The following is a 12,461-nucleotide window of genomic DNA, read 5'->3' on the forward strand; positions in this document are numbered from 1 at the left end:
GCACGCACTTTTCCTTTTCTCTTCCTCGGAAGTAAATTGTGGCAATTACAGAACCGTGCTCAAGAGGTTTTCCAAAAGTCACCATTTTTTCGATGAATAGCTTTGAGAAGTCACCAGCTTCGGTCTCGCAACAGGCATAAGTCGAAGCGCCATTTAACACAGCAGGCAACTTCATCCATGTCACCGGAATCAGAATTCCATCGAACGGGTGCCGAACATCACTTGGGCACGGAGACTGCAGTATCGCTTCGCTATGACACACCGGTCCTGTGTCAATGTCTGTCTGCTCGGAATCGGACTGCTTCTGGAGTTCCTCTGATGCACCTACACGAATAACGCAATCGGGGTCAACTCGCGCATCATTCCCATCAACGACGGAAGCCACCAGCTCGACATTTCGCTTCCGTTGTTTAGGTGCCGGTCCTTGGTCGCAAATGTTCCGCACCTTCCTTTTTACCGTCTTTTTAGGCACAAGATGAACTGGGTAATTTTTGAATATTGTAGGGACAGCATCGGGCTTCAGGCGTGGCTTCTCTCGGGCGAGTTCGTTCACGACGCCGTTCACCGTAACCTGAAAAGATCTCTCGATGCAATCGACCTCGAAATGTTTTTCACACACAACAGCCTTCGGTGTCAGCCTTCTGTCTGCCCTCTTGATTCTATTTTCCCACTCAGCAAGCCGTGATGGGTCCGCCGGTGCAGTAAACAAAGACACCTTTTCTTCGTTGGACCGATAACCGCTTCGACACAACGGCACGAAACATGTCCGCTCTTTGCATTGCCGCTTAGCCTTTAACATCTTAGGATGTTTCTGCTCACGTTTAGCGTCTTTCAGCTTCACATCCAAGAGATGATGCGTGTCAAATGTTGATTTCACACGTCCTAAGCAATCGCGCGAGGCTGCGCCGCACCGGCGCGGTAGCAGACGACAGGAGTTCGCGAGCTTTCGCACGCACCCACTCGACCAGCAGCGCCCCTTGCGACCTCTCCGCGCAGTCATCGCGGCGGGAGCCTCCCCCTCCCGGACGAAACGCGCGCGCTGCGCACACTAGCCAGTATATTTCTAGGCACTATAGAATGGGCGCCGTCTGCTGCGACCCGGTTGCAGCAGCGAAATGCTTCCTACAACCGGGTTGCAGGAACAAAATGCTTGCTGCAACCCATGACGTCTTATCCGGTTTAAGAAAAACGTCACATCCGGCTATTGTTTTGTGTGTTGCTTTTAGTAGCAAAATGGCTGGTCGTCGTCGTCCATGGTGGGAGCCATAGTGGGAGCCGTGAGAGCTGGGTGCTCTCGTGTTGTACGGTACGTAAGCAATTTTTTCTATTCTTTAGATACTTCAGTATGCATGTATTGAGTCATTGCCCGCTGTCTGGAGTTCTACATTTAGTTTTCAACTTCCGTGCGTCCGAATGTTCTGTTGACGACCATTGAGCCTGCTTGGCCGGCAGTGGGCCCGAACGGCCCAAAGGTGTATTATAGAAAGTTTCAATCGAAAGCTCAACGTAGTTCGACACCAAGGAACATACGGTTAAATACCGTTTATTAGGCCAACCGCACGAAAGTCTCAGTCATGTAAAACACGCCTGACTACCAGTCTTGCGTGCGCCTGAAAACGGCGGGAAACTTGGGTAAGCTTTCCTCAGCGGTCTGGATGAATAATTAATGATTGTAACGTCTTTGAGCTGATGGAGGGACTTAAGGAGATACTAGGACATGACAAAACAACGCGTAGAAGCAGGAAAGGTGAGGATCACACAGGCCTGTGTGGGAAGCTTTTGTTTCGGTGCACCACGACGTACTAACCATTTGTGCGACGTGACCCTTTGTGTGACCCTCATTGCTGTGACGCGGTGTAGAATAATGATTTAATACCTCATTTTATGACTGCGCACTGTCAAGTGTATGCAGGGCCACTTTCCAATTGCGGTGAGGTAAGCGATTTCGCCTTGTGTTTAAAATGCATCAACATGTACTTGTCTTAATTTCTTTTGTGTGTGTAAACATCGCTTATAAGCTGACGTCTAATATTTGGTACGCAGGGATCATCCTGATATGTGTTTTGGAGTCTAGCATGGGCTTGCTGGTTGCTGAGGCTGAACAAATGGGAGGGACTATGAAAGGCGGAGGCAGCCTATGCTCCAACGCCACAACGTGAGCCCTGTACTTAATTTCAAAACAATTGTTGTGCCACCGGGACTGGTCATTTGTTTTAACTTTTACATGGGGAACATGGCACAGGTCACCAGTTTGCATAGAGTGCATGAATGAATCAAGCAAGCAAGCATTCCTGCAGCTGCAGTGTCCAGCTTGTAGTTTGCAGCCTTTTTTTCTCAGTTGCAATCAATGCGTTGCAAACAGTGTGCAATGTAACAGTTGATTCAGACTAAGAAAACCAGACTAGCTCCAAAAACAAACAAATGTTTGCACGAGATGGAAGATCAAACCACGCTTTATTGTCTTCTCAATTTGCTGTGAAAAACTGGCAAAGCTGCCTTCTTTAACGAATGATATTCCTGCACAGATTGGTTGTGTCGCTTTTTTGTGCGTGTAACAAAGTTGCTGCAATAACTTTATAGCTTTGGAAACCACTGTGAAAGATAAAATGAGGTCTGCAAGATTGGCATCAATGGCTTGCAAGACAAGCAGCACAGAATATACACCCTGCCAATTCTTTAACAGTATCGCTTGAGCGTCGACTGTCCGAGCAGAAGCAAAGTGGAAATCAGGAGAGGGAACAAGCAGGGAGATGTAATCATGCTGCTTCAGCGAGTGTTGTCTGCTTGGCTGTTCTGCTCCATTGGCAGCAACCCCTTGAATCAAGTTTCATATCGGAGTTCTGGGAGCGCTCTGCTATGTGCTTGTGGCTTCAATCTGTGCAAACTTGTAACGTTCCAAATATTACACTTGTCCCTGGTTGTCTCAAGGGTTTCTTTTTTCTTTTTTTTTTTCTTTTCTTTTTTTTTTTTTTTTTTTTTTTTTTTTTTTTTAATGCAATGAAAGTACCGATACAACAATTTTTCAAAAGTATCGATGGCAAGAGTTATGGGGCATGTTGGATTTTTTATCGGAAATGTGTGTACTTTGGAGATATTCGCATGATATGCAGATACTATTGCGGCTAAAAACAAACAATGACAGCTTCTCCGGGCACCGGCATGCCTGCCAGCCAATTGTGGCAGGGTTGCTTCACATTGATCAAAGCAGCGTAGCAAACGAGGTTCACTGCAGCAGCAAGAATTGTGAGCACGCCCTCGCACTCTATTGCTTTGTCATCTCCTGCATCTTCCGGCGCAGCAGTGCAGGGCAGTCGACGGTCGCGTGGTACTGTTAAAACATTGTCCAGGTGTACACTGCCTACGGTGGTGTCCATTTCGTAGCAGAGGCAATGCCTGCCTAATGTATATCCTCTTCACTTGACGAGCAAAGAAGCATTCTAGTTTCCCTTGCTGAGAATGGGGAATGCAGCCCAATGTCGAACACTTTCTTTCCGCTCATCAGAGATCATCAGAGATTATCCTTTTATGCCAGGGGCCTTGGCGCACAGCCCGCGGAGCTGCGTGCTGCAGTCCGCCAGCTCAAAATTTTCAGCTGACGTTTTGAAAGCATTGCCACCAGCCCTAATTTCCAACTAAAATAAACTCAGATTTTGTACCAGTTAGTACGCATTCATTTTTGAAAAGGCGTTGACCACTTAATCTGCGTGAACTTTCATTTGACATCACTATGCCTTCAAAAGCAAGGAGCCAGACATCCTGCCTTCTCTTTTATTTCTAAGTGTTCTTTTTTTTTTTTTTTTTTTATTTTCTTGTTGAAGATTATAAGTGTGATATTTATTAACAGGTGTACCATTTCAGTACCTCTCTCTGAGCGATCCTGAAGCTGCTTTTGTCCGGCATTGAAGTGGAAACAGCACACATTGCTTTTCTTTTGCAATAATAGGAGCGCTTGGTCTGACAAAACGAAATTTTGCTTATTTTTGTTCATTTTATTGTTATTTACTGTACTTTGTTTCCTGTTGTTTTATTACTTTCTGGCTCCTGGGTCATGAGAGAAAAAGCTTTCTCAATGCAGCCCACGTAGCAATATGAGTTTGAGACCCCCTGCTCTATGCCCATAATGGCGTGGGGATCAATGGATAATTCATAATTAGTTTGTCTGAAAGGTAATTGTTTAGCAAAAAGCGACTATATGCCACTGGTCGGCCCAGACCCACAACCTCCGCATCATGGTGTTAGAAGTGTGTGAACGGGTCGCTCCGCACCGAACAGTAAGTGGCAATACCGATGCTCTGATTTCCGTAGGCTGCCGAGAGACTGCGTTGACTGTTGGTGGCCGCGGGTTCGCTGGGTGCCGCAAGGATTGCCAGTCAGTTCTCAACTTGCATCGGTGCACATTTTGTTTTTCTCGCTGACGCCCCCGCTCCACGCCTTTCTTCGATCACGGTATATTCTAAGTTGTAATGTAATGTAATGTGGAAAAAAAAGTGCATTGTTCACCACTGCAATACAGGCTACGTATTCTGCAATGAAAAATGTCAGCTTTCTTCGGTGCGAAAAGATGTCAAACGACTTCAGCTATGGTGGCCGGCATACCAAGAAAGGACCGAGCTATACAGCCACTGTTTGTGAGGGGCGCTTGGAGCCCAGGTTTGTGTCCAAAACATGGACGACAGAGTTAAATGGGCATGTGCTGCAAAGCGTTGCGCGTTGGTAGCAAAGGAAGCGGTCCCCACGATATTCTCTGCCTGCCTTGCCTACCTTTCAGGCATCGAAAAGTAGAAAGCGACCCACTGAAAGGCAGCCCCAGGAACCGAAAAAAATAGAAGATCGTCAAACCTTCTGTAGAAGCGTCAAGTGAAGGTAGCACGCGCTTCACACGACACTGTGTGGGCATGGACAGGCCCAAAAGCTGGGTGTGGCCCAACCCACGGCCCGTCTGGGCCGACACATGAACATTTTTGCTGGACTCTGAGTGGGCTTAAAGGTACGGGTCTGAGCCGGATTCGGGCTTGTACACATAGGGCCGATGTCCTTTATAGTCACTTTGTCAGAGTAAAATACACATTCGCAGCGTAGCTGCAGCGAAATGGATAAAATAACCATGGTACGCTCCGAGAAAGAAGTTTAGTCTTCTTGGCTTATTTATTTACTTATTACGGCACCGCGGTGGCTTGGTCATTAAAGCTCTCGAGTACTGAGCTGGGATACCCTAGTCTGATCCTAATTGGGAAACAGCATTTTGGTCGAAGCTGAAAGCATTGCAGGCATATACTTAACGATGGCAGTTTCACTGAAGAATCCCAGGTGGCCGAAGTGATCCGGAAGCCTCTGCTACGGCGTCCTCACACTTTGAGCCGATTTGGGACCATTGCTCCAGAGACATAGCCCTTTTGTTGTTTTTTTGGCGTCATGTACACTTTTTTTTTTTTTTTCTCCACGTGAAAAAATTCAAAACCAAATGTGGGTATGGTTTTCATTTTAATCTGTTGATTGGAACGTCTCATAACTGAAATAGCCGCAAAGGCTTGATAGAGTTTAGAAATCTCCTTGATGATGGAATAAGATAAATCTTGAATGAGCAATTTTTAAATCGAGTCAGAGTCGTAAACAATTAGGCGTGCGCCGGCCACATTGAACGATACGAATGAATATATGAAATTACTCCCCTCGGTTACTAAGGAGCAGCAGTCAAACACCGCTCTTGCATGTTTTAAAGCGTAAAATGCCATGTGCGGGTTACGCTGGTGTGGTGCAGCGTGAAGTTCGCCTAATAAATTAGAGTAGTGCCAGGTGAGGCTGTTTCAGCTATCAGCGAGCACAGACAGTCTGGTCTGCAATAAGGCACTTCTACATATGGTCAGTTTTATACAGTCGTGCCTCGCTAATATGGACACTTTGGTTTCCGACCAAAACTGTCCATAAAGCGAGTCATCCATAATAACGAGTCATGAATAAAATGAAAAGAATTTTATTGAGAAAAAAAGAATTGTAATTAATGACTTCTTTTGTAGATAACGGTGTGCACTTGACACAAAATTTGACAGAACACCGGCAATTTTGAGTGCATTATCCTTATCATTGTTGTCTTCGAAAACTGGTAGTGGAGACTGAAGCGACTCGCGTACAATGACACACGTGATGGTGGGCTTTGTGTTGGTTTAACTTTCGAGCATGAATCGGCGTCCGATTTTCTACTCACCATCACTTTCAAAATGGGCTCGGCATTGAGCAAAGTAGCCGCTAAGTAGCTGCTTGAGATTCTTCTGAGGCGAGGAAACAGTCGAGCTGTCGATACTAGTCCCTCACGGCTTAGATTGACTGAGATGGCTTTTGCTGCTTGTGTTCACAGATTGCTTGCTTCGCGCCGACGTTCAGCTCTGTTCTTTTGCGTTTAATTCCCACCATGCCAAAATCCAGACTCCAGTTGAGGGTTACAGGCTCCTGATACTTTGCACTTTCTTGCTTAGTTAACCTTTCTGCCTTTCCGTTCTTCTGATTCTTTCTTTTTTGCCTTGTACTGTTTCCGTAAGGAAGCGAGAGAGTCAAATTGGCAAGCTGCTATGCGGAGGCTATAGAACATCCCATCTTCTTGGCGCCGTTTCTATGTGTTCGTGTAAGACAAACACTGCAAGCTGAAGTACAGTTTAGAACGACGATTAGCCGACTACGAAGAGCTCAGACCTTGTCAAGGCCGCATCGTTGACTTATAGTGAAGCCGACATGCGGACCCGCCTCAGGTGCAAAATGTGGCAGTTCGGCAGCAACAGGAACGAAAACCAGGAGCCTGAGAGGGAACCGCGCCCAGGACGGGACGCCCGGTCTCGGTTGCATGCTCGTACATCGCCTTTCTTTTGTCGCCCTACTTTGTGAGTGTGTCTTAACTCTCACCGAAAAGAGTTTACGGCTTCATGGAACACATACTGTGCTTTGGGAAAGAAAACTTCAGTTCCCACCACCACTGTATGCACTTTTCTTTCTTCCTGTCATTTCTTTCTTACGCTTTTACCGGCCTCTCTGTTCACGTCCAGCAGAATTTATTGCAACCACATGTTGCTGTTTTCCCGACTGCGGCGGCACTGCCGCTGCACCCAGAAATCTCCTGGTTCTCCCCTTTCAGGGTCTTTCTTACGCCAACCCTCGGTTTGCTGTGCAAGTTCCTCTCCGCTCTTGCGCCCCACGCTCGCTTTTATTCTTTCCAACCCCACAGGACTCGTTCAGGCATCCGGTTGTATCGGCTGTTGCGTAGGTTCGCGGGCGGCGTGCCCTTATTTAACTTGCGTTCGGACTCCTCTGCTTTTTTTTCAAGCACTGTCCATATTACCGAGACAAAAATACATGGGCCCAAGTGGGCCGTGTACATTCTTCCCCTGTCCATTGTCCAGACAGCGAGTTTCCATATTAATGAGGAATAACTACACTGAAAAAGTTTCGTCCCCAGAAAAACTGTTCATAATTCGGGTCGTCCATATTAAAGGGGGAACGACTGTATACCACTGGAGGCTAGGAACTGGAAACCTTATACAAACCACTGGGAAGGGCCAACATTTGAACGCTTGATGAGGTGCAATCTTTTTCAAGGTTGGTGTTCAACACTCGTGACGCCTCAGCCACAGATACAGTCTTGCTGCCGCAGCGGCGCCATCTTCTACATGCAGAATCAGCGAAGAGCATTGCAGCCAGAACACGTGCCGGCCCTGGCGGCGGTGCTGTTGTGAGCTATGATATAACGGCACCGCTCGCACACCACAGGACGGGCACGCCACCTGAGCTTCTTGTCTTTCTTCTACCGCCGTCACCTCCAGTTCAAGATACATTAATTCGAGAAGAATATTGGCTTCCTCTTTCTTTGATGGAGGTGGTACCTACGCTTGACGAATGGCAGTTTTGGCATGGCGTGAAGGCTACATACGCACGCTATTGGCTACTTTGCGTTTCCTCCTAACCTTTCTACGACGGCGCAAGAAGTCGCAGGGCGCTGATGCTCCGGACCAGGATGGGGGGGATGATGATGAAGTACCAGCACCTCCAACCAAATGTTACGATACGGCAAGCCGATGAAAACAGGAGAACACAGGACAGAGAGATGGTCGATGACAGTGAGATGGCGTTTAATGAAAAATGTTGCCGGGCCTAGCGCGAGCGCTCCTGTCCGCGCCACTGCCCGCTTTTTCTTCTTTGATGTCGTCCGTAACAATATCATTTGACTTTAGAAACGTGCTCTAAAACAATTTGAATGCTTCAAAACTTCCGTTTTATAGCTTCAAAGTGCTCGAGCCTGCTTCCACCTCTCCAAGTTGGTTTGTGGTTCAGGTCATTATTGACAGTTCTGCATGACTGAATTGATGTCTTCAGTTTGGAGTTTTGGGGAGGGTTGCATCCATTGGGAAGAGGGAAAAATGCTGGCTGAAGATAAGGAACGCAGCATTATGAAAATTCCGATTGCTATTGGGCAACCATCTCGTGGATGATGGCACTTGAAAGCGTTTTGACTGGAGGTACCCGCACTGCTTGGGCTAGGCCAGTGCAGCACTTCATCTTACAGGAGCATATGCACCTAATCTTGGTCGCATTTTGCTTGTTAACGACATGCAAGACATTGCTCTGTACAGATCATCACCTGATTTTTATCTTCAACAGCTAAATAATCTATTATTGATTTTTTGTCTTATCTGTTTCAGGGTGTGTATACTCCATTAACACACTGAATGTTGGTAGTGCTGCTACTGCACTTAAAGTCAAGTGTTGGTCTCTGTTTGCAATATTTTTTAGCTGCTATGAGAAGTAAGATGCTCGTGGACAGCCTCCTTAACAACATGAACTGGTGTATTTGTGATGGAGACCGTATATCAAAGACAGCCAGAGGTTTTATGATGCTGGCATTGTAGCAACTGTTGTGGTGCTGCAGTTCGATGAGGGATTTGGCCATCTTGTGGTTGTTGCCTGTTTGCTGTGGCCACCCTCAAAGTAAATAGCTGTGGTCCTGTCACATAGTTTGAGAACTTCTTGTTACTTGTATGGAAACTACTGTTTGGCACAAAATGACTTGTGGCTGCCATCATGTGCGTTATAGACATTTGGGTGGAACAGTTCCTCATTCTTTTTCACGGCCCATAGGAAGGATTTCGCAAGTTTAGAAAATGAAAAGTCCACAGCTGAATTAGTCGCGATTCTGGAATCATGCTGTGTAGTCGACAAACGCTACAATCCGAGAGCAATGCATGTCATCTAATGAACAGTGCAAGCGAAACTTCTTGGATGCAGCAGCAAATGAAAATGTGCACACATGGTTTTCAAGATGTCTCAACGTTTATTTATATGCTTCACAACCTACTAAAGCCTGCACGCTTGCGTTATACCAAAGCACAATCAGCTGTCTGTTCTGATGTCTGTGGCCAGTATTGATAACTTCATATCAGTTCTTTACTACCCATGGTGTCCATTTCTGCTGTGCATGTGCACTGCAGTGATACATTGTCACATGCATGCAGAGAGCACTAGTACTGGCCTTACTTAGGGTAACCTTTTCGCTGTTTTGGCTTTTCTCGTTCTTGAGCTATGCTACAGGGTGCACACTTTTCTTTTTGTCTGGTTCCTTTGACGAGTCATGAATTCAGCATTCGTGCTTCTTTCCTTTTTGAGGGTGTAGTGACCATATGCAAATCCACTATTAGAATATATGAGCTGCTGCATAGTCTGCAGTCCTGTTATCTTTTTATTTAAATTTGGTACGTCTCTGAGTTTCTCTGGGTGTTTTGTTATTGTTCTGAGCTTGCATTCTTTTGTTTTTTCTTCCCATGACAGTCGATCCTGCACGTGACTGATACTAGTCGAGAGATCACAACAGCTGCCCACCTTTCAAAGCATGGCATTCCTTGGCCCAAGTTGACTGCTCTCTGTGCTACTGGCTCAACAGTGTACTCTCAAGTCTGCACTTCACTTATGAGCGTAATGGCAACACACACATGTTGGCCATAGCTTCCCATAGCTTCTGTGTCAAAATAAAGTATTCCTACTTATGTGCCTTTTCATTCATTATTAACGCACATGATTGGAGTAATAAACACTCCAGTGCCAAAACACCATGTTGACACACTCATTTATGTTTAGACTGCCAACCTTCTGCATTACTTCCCTTTTGTAACCTACCTAGAAAGGTAAGTATTTACTGTATGTGTCATAGAACCACATGTATTTGTTATTCCTTTTGAGACTGGAAATAATCCGCAAAACCAGTGAAGTAAGAAAAGTTCACAGATATGTTTCGTAGACAATTTTTAGAGGTAAGCCCAATGAAGATGTTTCGAACTGCAGGCAGGGACTGATGATAAAATGGCAAAGTGGGCGGTGTTTGTTGAATTGCATAAGATTGGTTTAATTCAGTATTTTGCAGATGAGCAGCAACTTTCTTAATTGCAATGCTTGCTTACACCCATACTGTCACCTCATGTAATGCTCAAACATTTGGCAGTGCTAATCACTTTACTAAAATATTGAACTCTTGGCCCTTCAAAGTGAATTGTGTTCAGTAGCGAGGTGACATGCTTGTAGCAATGAGATCAGATCTAACCTTGGATACCCGCTTAATACACTATTGCTGTGCCTCTTATGCTACTGGGATGGTGAAGCAGCATACTAAAAGGGCATAAAAAATAAGCGTGTGCAGTAATTCTTTACATGTAACAATAGTTCAAGCCCTCGCCTAATTTAATTTGACTGCATTAAAAGGCCATATTTACCAAAAAAGGCAATTTGAGCGACAAGGATGAGTGGCAGATAGTATGACCGGATGGACTGGTCTGTGTGATGTGAGGGCCATGGTATGGTCCAGCTGCCTACCCAAGCAGCTCCTTTGACATGAGAAAAACTCATTGCCTTTCAGAATCCCGTCAGATGTGTGAGTTGGGAGTTCATTTACATAATGTGGTAATTAGTAATTTTACAAATTGGTATGTGTGATAAAAGTGCAAACAAAGATTGGTGAGTCAACAAGTAGCCAACTAAATGTACAGGGATGAGGATACAGGAGTCGTAAATGCTGTGGCATGTTTTCCTTAACAGCGGTGCTGAAGTGCCCCCGAAATATTTGTTGCATTTGCTCAATTTATGTGTATTTCAGTTTCTGGTATAACCTTTCCCACACCTTTAGGCACAGTAATTGTAAGTAAAATTGGCAGTTAAAAAAATAGCATTGTCAAGATGACAGCGTTCCAAAAAATGGAGAAATAATAATTAAGGTACGTATAGCAGCAAAAGTTGCTACACTGTACCATCAGCATACACGTGTGATCCCAGCCATTTTTGGAACCATAAATGCAGTATTAACATCAGTAGTTTATCAATTCAGTTTCGGACTATCCTCATGTTTGACAAGATTTTAATGATGAAACCTTCAGCTTAATGCCTCCAGTAGCCTGAGTATTCTGAAGCATAGCATTGTTGCCTTACTTAATTGCTTGGCACACTTTCCAATTTTGCGGTGAGAAATTTTCTTAAAGCCTAAAAAAGTGAAAACTTTGGTAGTACTCTGTGAGGGGCAAAGCAAGGTTTTGAAAAAGGAAAATAGAGTAGATGTTTCTGAGTGGACACCCCATGTGCACTGTGAATGAAACTAATGAGCAAAAAAAAAAAAGAAACATGCTTTCAAGAAAAGTATTGCAATGCTTAATATTACATAGAATTCCTCCTGGCACACATAGATTTCATATTTCAAGCTGCCAGTTTCCATCATGCAAGGACGACATCTGCTAGTTTCTATACAGCACCTTCGTGCTTTTGCACTGGCAAGCCATGTTTTGCGAGAGGGTACCTTTCTAAGTGGACTCAGCTAGGCTTAACCTGATTTCCATGAAATATATATGGAAGGGTGCTTAAATCAGATGCTATCAGGCTTTAAGTATACCTGCAGGTAAGGGCCCTGCCAACTACTATATTTAATAAAGAAAATTTGATATATCTAGTCGTCACTTAGTGTTTGTCATATATACTTCCTCAAGCACAATTAATAGTGGTCTAATTGAGCTGCTTAGTTGATACTAAAAATGAAAACACAGCACTGACACCAAACATGGACGGGCTACTGCTCAATTAAAACGCCTGGAGAGAGTGCAACGTAAGTCAACTTAATCGCTTTCACTTCTTTCTTGTCGACTGCGACATAAAGTGTCGGCAGCACTTGTGCAGTGGTCACCTTTACAAACCAAGCATGCTATGCGTCTGGTCATCGACTGGCAGCTGTCGGCCGGCGCATCGTCGCCGTCAATTCTCCTAGCGACGCCACGCCCTCCGCGGCACGGATTCAACCCTCTTTCCAGTTTGGTTGCTAATGGCCATCAATTTTCGCTGATTATTGCACTATAAGCAGGTAAGCCATCTCTACTAATTGAGCACATAAATAAAATATTTTATCGAATTTAGTTTACAGCGCAGCCCTATGGCAGTCGCGTAACCGGCGAAGCGAA

General features: G+C 45.1%; 1 long non-coding RNA gene across 1 annotated transcript; it reads left to right on the forward strand.

Annotated features, from left to right (window-relative positions):
- The first annotated feature begins 1,207 nt into the window (after positions 1 to 1,207).
- LOC146171645 (uncharacterized) lies at positions 1,208 to 10,019 on the forward strand. Its single transcript, XR_014702826.1, has 3 exons — positions 1,208 to 1,306; positions 2,044 to 2,155; positions 9,805 to 10,019. It is a non-coding gene; the product is annotated as an uncharacterized LOC146171645 (long non-coding RNA).
- Positions 10,020 to 12,461: the final 2,442 nt, after the last annotated feature.

This window comes from Amblyomma maculatum, unplaced genomic scaffold (genome assembly GCF_055883805.1).
Source record: "Amblyomma maculatum isolate TAMU_Amacu unplaced genomic scaffold, ASM5588380v1 scaffold_19, whole genome shotgun sequence".
In the NCBI taxonomy this organism is placed as follows: Eukaryota; Metazoa; Arthropoda; class Arachnida; order Ixodida; family Ixodidae; genus Amblyomma; species Amblyomma maculatum.